Consider the following 13,224-nt stretch of genomic DNA (forward strand, 5'->3'; position numbering starts at 1 on the left):
TGAGTAAGCAAAAAAAAAAATTAAATAAATAAATAAATACTGAGAAAATCGCCTTTAAAGTTGTCCAGAGGAAGTTCTTAGCAAAGCATATTGCTAATTCCAAATTAAGTTTTGATATATTTATGGTAGGAAATTTACAAAATATCTTAATGGGACATGATCTTTATTTAATATATGATTTCTGGCATAAAAACTCTATAATTTTGACCCATACAGTGTTTTTTTTGGCTATTGCTAAAAATATACCCCAGCAAATTAAGACTGGTTTTGTGGTCCAGGGTCACATATGTATGATTTAATTTTGTAACGTATAATGTTTTTTTTGGCTATTGCTACAAAATATTTGATTTTAAACATGCTGATTTAGGGAGGAGAGTCACCTGAATTTTTATGCTGTGGAGATTTCTGCAGGTGTAAATTATGAGCAGACAACAAGCACCAAATGGACAACTTTTGAAGAAGAAGAAGAAAAAAAAAAAAAGAGTACTTCACATGCTTTACTGTTTAACTGTTGAGCCTTTGAACTCTAGGAGCCCATGCAGCACTTGTTGGAGTTTGAGACTGAACGTCAGCGACACAATCTTCCTATGATGGCAGCCGTTGACCTCATGAAGAGATTGTATTCCACTAAACGCCGCACCTGTGGTTTTACTGAGGACCTTCGGCCTGCAGGCTACCAACGCACTGCCTCCACTTAAAGTATGCTCACATCTCTTACTCTTGACCCACAATTCCTTCAAAATGTCAGTTTTATTTTTATTTTCATTTTCTGCTCTGAAATTATTGAACAATCTTTCATTCCTCCATCGTATTCCATTAATTTGGTTCTTGTTCTTTTCTTCAGCTCTGTGGCAATCCGCTCGTGTACTCATTCATTTCTTTCATATGTTCCTCTTCTTTTTCGCCTTCCAGCTTCAGTCTTCTTTCACCCTCTCCAACTTTTGCTGCCCCTTTCACTCTTCCTCTGACTTCTTCCCCTCTCTAACCCCATCCCCCCATCTTGTCCTCTGATTACATGCCTTTCTACTCTTATCCATGCCTGTAATTTACATGGTCAGAAACAATGTTCCCTCTAAGCTGCGCGCGCGCGCGGCCGCGCACTTCTTCCACCGCTGCCGCGCAGAAGAAATAATGTGCCGCGCACACGCATAAATGAGTTGGGAAAGCTATTTGCGAAAGCGAATGAATTGCAATGCTCGGGTAAACCGCTATAGAGTTGATATCACGATAGAGTTAGAACCGGTGAATGCGGTTTACAGTTTCATAGAAAGGGAATGATGTGCGCCAAATGAGTCGCTGTTGAAACCGAATATTTTAATGGTTGCGTAGCCTACGAAATAGCTCAACTCGAGAGCCGACGCAAACGCAATGACATGTGAAATAAAACGTCATCATGTATTAAAGAAGAGTGGCTTGATTAAGTGCTGGAAACAGCGGAGTTGATGGGCACAGAACAGTAACAAAACTCAGAGACATTTACAGTCACACAGGTGTAGTGTGCAAACTGTACATCATAGGGATGTTTAGATAGCTATAGAAGAACTGACGTTCACGTTTTTTTTTTTTTTTTTTAGATTTTAACTTACAGATCTCAGTTTAAATGCTTCAGTTTCTATTCTATTCTATTCTCTTCTATTCTATCAGTTTTTAAATGCTTCAGTTTGTTTTGATATTATTATATGTTAGGCCTACATTATTAACCTAATAAATAATTGACCTTGTTTTTTAATGGAGTCTCTGCTCATCAAGGATGTATTTATATTTTATCGAAAATACAGAAGAAAAAACAGTAATATTGTGAAACATTATTGCAATTTCTAATATTGGTTTCCTGTTTTTAATATACTTTAAAAATATAATTTATTCCCGTGGAGCAAAGCTGAATTTTCAGCATCATTACTCCAGCCTTCAGTGTTATATTATCCTTCAGAAATCATTCTAATATGCTGATTATTATCAGTAATGAATCTGTTGTGCTGCTTAATATTTTTACTCTTTTTTTTTTTTTTTATTTTTTTTTTGAACGTTTTACTTTTTTCTTTGATTCTTAGATTAATAAAAAAGTTAAAAAGAACAGCATTTATTCAAAATAGAAATATTTTCTAAAAATATGTCTATATTATCACTTTTTATCCATTTAACACATTCTTGCTGAATAAACGTATTAATTTCTTTTAAAAAAGAAAAAAAATATTGACCACAAACATTTTAGTAGTGTATATTGTAACACAAAATTTCTATTTTGAATAAACACTGTCCTTTTTAACTTTTTATTTATCAAAGAATCCCGAAAAATATCACAAGTCCCAAAAAAAATATTATGCAGCACAACTGTCCTTTCCAACATTGATTATAAGTCAGCATATTAGAATGATTAGTGAAGGATCATGTGACACCGAAGACTGGAGAAATGATGCTGAAAATTGCTTTGCTTCATAGGAATAAATTGTATTTTTAAAGTATATTAAAATAGAAAACTTTTATTTTAAATTGCAATAATATTTCACAATATTATTTTGTGAAAAAATATTCAATATTTTTAATCAAATAGATACAGCCTTGATGAGCATAAGAAACTTATTTAATAAACTTATTGATCCCAAACTTTTGAATGGCAGTGTATTATACTGGTGTACATATATATATATATATATAATATAAAGTTTTCTCAGTAATCTAAAATGTACATCTTTTAGTCACGGGTCAAATTAAATACAAATAGCACATTAAAGTTAAAAGTTACACACTTTTTTTTGTGCGCGCTGTACATGTCTGGTATAAAGAATGTTTTTTTGCACAGGTGGCCGAAATGTCCGCCCCATAGAGAAAAGTTTTGCTCAGCAAGGAAAAAAATTAGAAGGGTAACACTGGTCAGAAACTACTAATATGTTATGTTTAGCGCCCTAAATCTTACTGTTACCGGAGAAGATGTGTGGGTGGAAGTTGCAGGGCTGGGTGCATGGTGGTGTTGGCTTGTGTTTTCACAACTCCTTTTTATTACAGGCCATTCTTGAAATGAAGGGGACTTCATTTCCTTTAGCTAAGCGATTCCAACCAAAGGGCCCATAACTGTTTTAAGCCTTGAGGGATATCTCCCACATTTGTGTTTCTATTATAGATGTTACAGCCTGTGTATGTCCCTCAAATGTAATGAAGGAGGACTTGTGTCACCCTTTATGATCAAAAGTGGGAAGATGTGCATTTCTCAAAAAAAAACCCTTGCTTACCTGAAGGTTATATTTTGTTTTTCTTGTACCCACAGGAGCAGATCATGGCCTATGCAAGCCGTAAAACACTAGCTGCAAACTGGATTGTTTGCTGGATCTCTAATGTTAGAAGATTTTGTTCATGGAATGTATGTGTAAATGAATAAATTATATTTTATTCCTCTGTCTGTGTGGGTAAACATTTTTATGCCATCTTTTCCAATCCCCCATATGAAAATGTTATATAAAATAAATTATTCAGTTTTGTATAGGGACGGAATTCCTCTGTAGAAATTTTCTTGAAAGTTGTGGAGCAGATGTCAAAAACTAAATGATGCTTGATGCACAGCTTTAAGCACATACAGGGTCTGGTCATATAATTAAATATCATCAAAAAGTTGATTTTAATTTCACTAGATTCCATTCAAAAAAGTGAAACTTGTATATTATATTCATTCATTACACACCGAATGATATATTTTAAATGTTTGGTTCTTTTAATTTTGATGATAATAAACTGGACAACTAAGGAAAATCCCAAATTCAGTATCTCAGAAAATTTGAATATTACTTAAGACTAATACAAAGAAAGGATTTTTAGAAATCTTGGCCAACTGAAAAGCATGAGCATGTACAGCACTCAATACTTAGTTGGGGCTCCTTTTGCCTGGAGTCGATCAGTCTGTGGCACTACTCAGGTGTTATGAGAGCCCAGGTTGCTCTGATAGTGGCCTTCAGCTCTTCTGCATTGTTGGGTCTGGCATATCGCATCTTCCTCTTCACAATACCCCATAGAAAATCTATGGGGTTAAGGTCAGGCGAGTTTGCTGGCCAATTAATAACAGGGATAACATGGTCCTTAAACCAGGTACTGGTACTTTGGCACTGTGTGCAGGTGCCAAGTCCTGTTGGAAAATGAAATCTGCATCTTCCATAAAGTTGGTCAGCAGCAGGAAGCGTGCTCTAAACCTTCCTGACTATACGGCTGTGTTGACCTTGGACCTCAGAAAACACAGTGGACAAACACCAGCAATGACCCTGGCACCCCAAACCATCACTGACTGTGGAAACTTTACACTGGACCTCAAGCAACGTGGATTGTGTGCCTCTCCTCTCTTCCTCCAGACACTCTGGGACCCCCTGATTTCCAAAGGAAATGCAAAATTTACTTCCATCAGAAGAACCAGAGAATTGGACTACTCAGCAGCAGTCCAGTCCTTTTTGAAGCGAGACACTTCTGACGCTGTCTGTTGTTCAAGAGTGGCTTGACAAGGAATACGACAGCTGAAACCCATGTCTTGAATACGTCTGTGGGTAGTGGTTCTTGACTCCAGCTGCAGTCTACTCTTTGTGAATTTCCCCCCACATTTTTGAATGGGTTTTTGTTTCACAATCCTCTCCAGGGTGTGGTTATCCCTATTGCTTGTACACTTTTTTCTATCACATCTTTTTCCCTTCCCTTCGCCTCTCTATTAATGTGCTTGGACACAGAGCTCTGTGAACAGCCAGCCTCTCTTTTGCAATGGACCTTTTGTGTCTTACCCCTCCTTGTCCAAGGTGCTGTAATGGGTCGTATTTTGGACAACTGTCAAGTCAGCAGTCTTTCCCCATGAGTTGTGTGTAGCCTACAGAAACTATACGGAGCGACCATTTACAGTTATTTGCAGGTGTTTTGAGTTAATTAACCTGATTAGAGTGTGGCACCAGGTGTCTTCAATATTGAACCTTTTACCACAATATTCTAAATTTTGAGATACTGAATTTGGGATTTTCCTTAGTTTTCAGTTATAATCATCAAAATTAAAAGAAATAAACATTTGAAATAATATCAGTCTGTGTGTAAGGAATGAATATAATATACAAGTTTCACTTTTTGAATGGAATTAGTGAAATAAAATCAACTTTTTGATGATATCTAATTATATGACCAGCACCTGTAATTATGCTGGAATTGTATTATCTGATGGTATGCTTTTTTTCCCTCCCAAGTTTTAAAAAGCAAAAATGTCTCCTAAAGTTTGCTTTCACCGAGCTACTGCCAGTATAAGGCAAAGGTGTACAATTGAACTGCATTGGGCATAAAGTATTTGTAAGTGTTGCAAAATGTATCTCGTATGAATTTACCTTTTGAATAGAATTCCAATGACCTAAGTCATAATCTTCTAATAAAAGACGAATAAAGTCCACGTTTCAGTTCGCCGTTTAACCAAATTACTCTTACCTTTTATCTCGCGAGAATTCAAACCCGCGATTATTGGCATGCAGTATATTTTCATATTTGGCGCGAATTTAAAAAGCCCAGTGTAGATCATGGATGGGACTTGACAGTAGAACAGCGATTCATTTCATTCTGAGGTAAGCAGCACCATTAATTGTCTTATGTTTATGTATTTCGTGGTCAGGCCTAGTTTCTGAAACACACGAACATCAAGTTTTAGTTATTCTACTATTATTGCAAATATGTCAACATTATTCTAACACTCTTTCAGAGCAAAATAAATATCTAACTTTCAAGAATACCTCAAGTTAGGTTTATCTGCTTGATGGATCAAGAGAAGTTTGTAGGCTAAATGTATTTATCTTTAAAATCCCATTAGTTAAGCAATTCAACAGATTTTTATTTATATTTTCTTTCATGTACAATATCACGTCATACACAACATTGAATTAGAAAGCATATTTATAGCATTTGCTGTCAAGAATAACTGATAATTTCATGCCATTGAATTATGACAACTGGTAACAAGTACATTACTGATGTGTATATACAAACATAGTCATACATAAAAAGCTATAGCCTACTGTAGCGGCTTTAAAGAAGCAGATGGATTAGAGGTGCAACAATGGCACACTGCATATTTAGCAAGTATTCATGTAATAAATATTTGTACAATAATTCACAAAACGCACTTAACATGATACTGCCAAGTCGGTCAGCATCATGCACCTGTCACAAAATCTAACAAAGTTGTGCCCAATACACCTGAGCATCTCTGCATACATAAAGCAGTAACGTTTCAACACTGTTGTACACAATGACCCCCTAAAATGACTTACAGCCATCCACAATAACCAACCCAAGTTTAAAGATATAAGTGAGGTCCAGAGTACTCTAAACTCTGTTTGTTGGTATAAAAATAACTCCATTTGAATAGAATACAGTAACACATAATGTCCTACTTTAATAACTTCTGACCCCTAGTCATTTGAGTTATATTTTATCAAAGTATATAGGATTTCGCCATGTAAGCATTTATATACTTTTTATAATTTGATGAATGGCTGCAGTGCAAGTGTATTTAACTGCATGCCATTCAGTGTTAAAAGCCATGGCTGGTTAGACCTTGGCTAAAAAAAAAAAAAAAACACTATAGAATTTCACCAAATGTGATATGCTTCTGAAAATTTTCCAACTCAGCTCTCCAACTCTGCTATGCTAACTTTCTTAATATACAAACAGATAAGCATAAATACTTGAATTATTCATTAATATGTATAACAGCACTCATGTACCCAAAGTAAAGTGACTGTACATGTATGATTTGTCCTTATCCCTACCTGCCCAATCAACCTCAGGTTAAGCTGCTGATCCCAAACAACTTTCCAAAACAGATGGCTGTACTGTACCTGAACCAGCTACGTTAAAGTGTTAAGTGCTAGATAGGGACACTAAATGGATAACTTAATTTATAATTTAACCTATAACAGCACTACACTACTGTGCAAGCACTACCACTAACAGATTACTGCAGAAAAGGCTACAGAAGCTTCAATAATAAACACAATGTTTTTACATGTGTCCCACTGCACAATATCCTGCACAACAACAAGAATCAAGAGCTTTAAATGGGGGAGTTAAACACTGAAAAACTTTGAAAAACTGCCAAGTTAGACAGACAGACAGACAGACAGACAACAGTGTCCTCAGGTGAGACGACAACTGAAAAAATTTAAACATACAGTAGAAATTGCAGGCTGGCCTGGCCATCTTTACAAAAATATAAGTGATTTCTTTGTGAACAGTTCTGTAAGTGTTAAGCTGGTGAGGGGGAAAGGCGCTTGTGATACAGGGCTGCAGTGCAGGGCGGTCTTAACTCACTTAAGAGTTATGGAGGAGGACGAGGGGCTACTTGATCAGTGAGTTTTGCCCCTGCTTGAACTCCTGTGCTCCCCCTCATGCTGGTGTCCATTGCAAGACTGCTGGCTTTAATGAATGTTGAAGATTGTGGAAATGACTCGAAGATAGCGCCTAGTGCCCAGCTTGTCTCCACATTATTCACCTTTTTAGTAAGCCTGTTAAAAGAAGAAGATCATTGATCCATTATGCTGCTTAATTTGTGTTACTCTTCGTCTGCCAAGGAACTTTTACCATAGGCTTTTGGCAATTTAATTCATTATGCTCAAATATGTACAAACACTGAGCTAGTAGACAGTTTTGAGACCAATTTTAGATCATCCAAATAGTGTCTTTCCTATAAATTTTCAGTTTACACATTTTTAAATTATGATATTTTAATATTTTCCTCACTCACCTTCAGAAACAGTGCTGTCCTTGAACCCGAATCCCTCTTTTCAACAGGCAGTGTATATAGAGGTCATGTCCATGCACAAAAAGGGGCTGATTGGACGGTATTTAGTCATCTTGTTGCACACTTGTTTAAGAAAAAGAAAAGAACAATAATTAGGTGTGCTTGCAAAGGGAAGTTGTTACTATTGCTCATACTTAAAGTGATTTGAACAACCCTTTAGCCTTAGTATTAAACCTTGACGCATTTCTGATCCCACATAGTCTGTGCTACAGACATGAGTTATACCTCAAACTAGGTTGCTTGTTGAGGAAAGTGGTGGAAACTACCTAGAGTAGCAACACCCAGAACACCCGAAAAAAGCACTAAGAACTACCTTTGTAAAGTTTTGCAATGCTCATGGCGATGAGTTTTGCATGGGCAAGCACCAGTCACTGTCTTCTTCAGAAATGTAAATATTTTGTAAACTCTTGCGTACCGAATTGGATAATAAAAATCCAAGACAAATTAAAACACTAAAAGATTCCTATGTTTCACAAGAAATGATAAGCCTAGTGTACTGTACAGTGAGTCCCAGGGACTGTTGATTGTCCCATGCTGCGGTGTTGTCAGAGTCTGGGGAAAATTTAGGTAAGACATTGAGGCACCAGGTACTGTGTTTGCTACAACTGTCCCTGGCACGTCTTTGTGAAACAGGGGTCTTCCCAATGTTTTTGTTTTTCCTCCGCTGACAAAGTGATTTGTGAAAGTTGGGATGAGGAGGGAAGGTGGGAATGAATAATTTTCGTACACAAGTGCTTACTGTGCTCCAAATCACAAGGGATACCGAGTGTTCCCAACAAGGGGTGGACATTAAGTCCTGCCTGCCTCCACAGTTTGATATTGGGCATTAGGTGTTGTCTCATGGTCAGGGAAGAGGGGGGTATCCACAGGGCTGCTGCCACTGGGATAACCAATGTGCCAATTGTGCTTCATCGAGACCATGCGACAGTGTCAGCGTACAAATAATAGTCTTACATAAGATGCCAACTCATTCCCCCTAGCGATTAAAACATCTCTGCGGACATTTTACTGTTGGGACACAATCTACCAAGTGAGCCACATTCCAATGAATCAGTTTCAGGCCCTAACTGACATATGCATCACATTCTGTACAAGAATTCCTAACATAATCCTTTAAGGGCATGGAAAAGCTGAAGATAGCCGGCTCAGAGAGGTACAAAAAAGGTGAACACACACAAGCAAGAAGTATTTGTGTGGGAGACGTGCAACCAATGTTATGTGGTGGCAGAGCTATCATTTTTGTGAAGGGCCATTGTGATTGTCGAGAGCCTCAAAATGCAATTAAGCATTGAGGGTTAAGTAAGTGCAATGTGTGCAAGCAGGGACTTTGCCCGGAGCTGATTCTTTGGGAGAATGGAGAGAATGTCCAAAGTCTTAACCTTCTTTGGCTCTCTTTTTTAAAATCCCTGACTTCCACCGTAGTACGACACCACGGGATCCATCTCAAAGATTGAGGACATACAGTTTGGTTAGTCCATAACGATTTAATGATGGATATTCATTTGTAGACATTTCCGTAGCACTGACCCGCCACCGCCCCCTCCCTAATTTAGTCCTTACCAATGAGACCAAACTCCACAGCTCTCTGTCATAGTAATCAGGAGAAGGAGACATGAAGATGCTGCTTCCCTTGACTTCAAAGGGCGTGTATGCAACAATCCCTTTCACCACCTGCAATTATTCTCTGGGTTAGCACAACGTATACCCTGCAAAACCTGGAAATAACAGGCGCCAGCAGATGAAAAATGTTATATATATCTATTTTTAAGTATTTTTTTTTTTTTTATTTCAGTAATTTCATCAGTAATAAAGTCGTTGTGCGTCCACTTTAAAGAAATTTCCTGTTTAGACAAAGAAGCAGGTCAGTCTGACAGACATGTGAAGCAACAAGTTTGTATTTTATGCTCTGGCGGGATATTTTGCTCAGCACAGTGGTTGGTCCCCATATATACCCAGTACCATGTGTGTAAAACTCAAGTTGGACACCCAGAATCTATGTATAAACAGGACATTAAGAGCTCTGGGCGGGTCCTATGGTTTTTGAGGTAGAGAATAATCTAACCTGAACACTTGTATATCTGTGGTCTCTTTCAATAGAAAGTGTGCATTTCAGGAGAGTGGCCTCCTTACAACATTAATTAGGTGAGTTTAAAGGGTTTGGCCACTAAACATCCTTCAGGGAGAGGTTTCCATCACTGAGGAAGCACCAAATATGGCACTTTCATATGACCTGGAGCTAACTGGCTGGTCAGGTCAACCAGTTTGGTAAACCATATGGACCGCTTAACACCGGCCATCCATAGCTGGTGATTTCTGCACCACAACATTGCTGAAGGGAGAAAAAGCCTAGGCAAATGCCACGGCATGTGATTTTTTTTTTTCTTACATGTCTGTGGTTACAGGAGTTGTGAATATTTGATTGAGTGAAAACGGAGTAAAACTGACTTTTTTTTCTCTCTGTTTTTAAATACAATGTTTATATGTTGTAGATTTCGGTATGGAGCCAAAAAATAGCCAGACCCTGATGAAGTTTAACCTGAAGCAACATCAAATATTTTTTAGTCAGTTTTATTGCTGAAGTATAAATGGAAGCTGGACAAGTCCAAGACATTGTTTTTGCTGAAACAGTATATGAAACAAAACAAAAAATGTAGTAAACTATATTTTATCCATTGAGAGGATCAGAACCTGAATGGTGGAAAAGTAAGTCTCTGTTTCGATTCTGAGTCTGTGGTCACATCACCATCTGGGATTCCACTGACTTTTGTAGGTGAGTCCACCGAAAACTCCAGTCTTCTCTGAATTTTTTGGGGTAAAACAAGAACTTCTGAAAACTTTCCAATCAAGACACTGAAGGTCGAAACATTGTGAGAAACATTAATAATCATCCATTATAAAATAAGTTAGAAGATATTTAAAACATTTTGACTTAGTAATTACCATCAGCACCAAGATGCGCCAAGAGTTGCCAGTGTGCAGCGCATGCAGCAATTAGTCACATTTCCAAGATAACTGCAAAGGGGGGAAAAAGAAATAAAATTATTTTTTTCCACTGATGGACGATATTGTTGGTCTTTGTCTTGAAAGGATGTTGTATTGTCAATTTATCTGACCTGTGAGTATAAGCTTAAAAGTGCTGTGGAACATATTGATTTTGGCAATTATAGTCATGGCAGGAGCAGTACAGCACAGTTTTTCTGTGAAAGAGAAGAGAACGTGGTCAATGGAAAAAAAAAACTTCAGGAAAAATTCTAGTCAAGTATATGTCAACTGTGGAATTTGTCTAATCATTATACCTTTAAACCTATGAAGGAAAGTAACTCTGAGTTTGACACCCCCACCCAAATGCCAGGATCCCAACAGTTTTTTCTTGTTTTAAGTTATAACGATGACCTGCAGTGCAAAAAGTATAATAAAACTTGTTTAATAATCAGCTTATTCCAAATCCATGAAAAGCATGTAAAAATATATTAGATGGTCATGGCCTACTCTTATGGTCAACCCAAATACTTTAAAAACTCAAATAATGACTGTACCTGTGAGGAAGTTTTACACTGTAACCCATGCCAAGTGAACCCCTGTAAGAGAAAGACATCCATGCAGTTGAGATGCAGCAGATTTGGGTCTCTCAACTCCTTAAATAACATGGTAAACACCAATCACTATTTGCAGACATTATTTGACATCTGAAACATTTGCACTCTAACAAGTGGGGTTTTTTTGTTGCTATATTCAATAGTACTGGCATTAAGATTGTAGGACCAAGTCCCTCCATAGAAAGTAGTATCATCTTATAATGGGGCCATCCACGGGACGCAGCCCAGGTAATTAATCTTGTCTGAGATGGTGGAAATTAAGTCACAACTCATAAAACCACAGGGACAAGCCCATGAATGTCTGATTTTTGCATAAAACCGAAATGTCAACTTAAATTAAAAAATGTGGAGGATTATTTATATTGAGCCGTAGGAGGCTCCAGGACAAAGTTTAATCCAGGGACAGCTATATTAAACAACTCAGGTTACTATTTTCACAGGACAGACACAGGGAAAGCTGGTGTAAAAAGGATGTTTCAAAGTCTGTGCATTACATTATGAGTTTAATTTACATTTGTGCTTCAGCTTAGAGATGTTAAACAGAGAAGTTTTTTATAGTACCTTCATTGGATGACATTCATGATGGTGGACACTGGTTTCTGGCAACAATAGCAAAGGAGAGTCATCAAAAATTGCTTTGACCTTGGAAAACGGATACATGTATAATTCTTGTGTTGATGAAATTTCAGCTTACAATGTAAGAAATCGAAGGAGTTCATGACTCATGTGTTCCTCTGATAATGTCCACTATAAAAAAGGAAAAGCCACCATTTGGTTTACAACATTAAAATTTCAAGCAGGTTTTTTTATATGGAAGTCGACGGGAAGTTCACTGAATCAAATCTTGGGCAAATTTGTCTGAAACTGGGCAAGCGAGGAAACCACAAGTGTGGGCTGGTTTTGGTGCGTTGAATACGATATTCAAAAAAGGCTTTGGGTCCCTTTCAACTCCAGACAGCCTCAGGACAGCTGCTTTGGCACAGTATTGGTTGTCTCTTCCTCTCTAACTTTTTCCTGCTTTCTTTCTTTCCTTTCTTTCTTCTCTGTACACAACCGTGGTTGTAATCCCTTTGGGAGGTTTGGTCTCTCTACAAACTGGTCTGTGAAGGAGAAAGAAGTGATGTCACTTAGGGCGCTCATTTAAAAGGGCTTTGGCTTTTTCTGAGGGCAGCAGGCGCAAGCCGGGCAGGGCGGTCTAGAACCCACAGGTTCTGTATCCATTGCGCTTTGGGAATAGTCTTTTTCGCGACCTTCAACAGCTGACGATGGTTTTTCTGTCCACCCTAAGAAAATGAAAAAAAAAAAAAAGTACATTTTATTGCAAAATATTCCACAATTCCGCAAAGTGAGCTAAATAACATGATCTATAATCAGGTAATTTGACAACTCTTTTTGTCTATCAAGCAATAAAGGTGTTGTCAAGAGTGAAAATGAATGAGGCAGGGGGTTTCAGGGGAGTGGGCTTGTGGTTACATAGTTGGTGGGACAGGAAAATAACACACCAGGAGAATACTGCAACTAAAGCAAATTGTTGTTACTAGAATATCTGCAAAATGTACACAAACTAAAGAATAATTGCATAGTCAATAATGTCAAAATGCCAATACTGCTGAAGAACAGAATTTCGGGTGTTTTTGATGGTGGAGTCAGGTGGAAATGTAAAAAAAAAAATGCACTGCACAGATGAGACTGGAAAAAGGTCAAAGCAGTTAGCACATCATGAGAGAATAAACATGTTCCTGATGTTGTTAAAGAAAGGTAGTGGCGGTAACAGTGCGGGCATATCCGCATACGCGTGACAGTACAGGGCTGCACAGGCATTGTACATCTCCC

General features: G+C 37.7%; 1 pseudogene; it reads right to left on the bottom strand.

The window, feature by feature from the left end:
- Positions 1-7,312: 7,312 nt before the first annotated feature.
- LOC122148236 lies at positions 7,313-12,612 on the bottom strand (annotated as a pseudogene).
- Positions 12,613-13,224: the final 612 nt, after the last annotated feature.

Source organism: Cyprinus carpio, chromosome A17 (assembly GCF_018340385.1).
Source record: "Cyprinus carpio isolate SPL01 chromosome A17, ASM1834038v1, whole genome shotgun sequence".
Classification (NCBI taxonomy): Eukaryota; Metazoa; Chordata; class Actinopteri; order Cypriniformes; family Cyprinidae; genus Cyprinus; species Cyprinus carpio.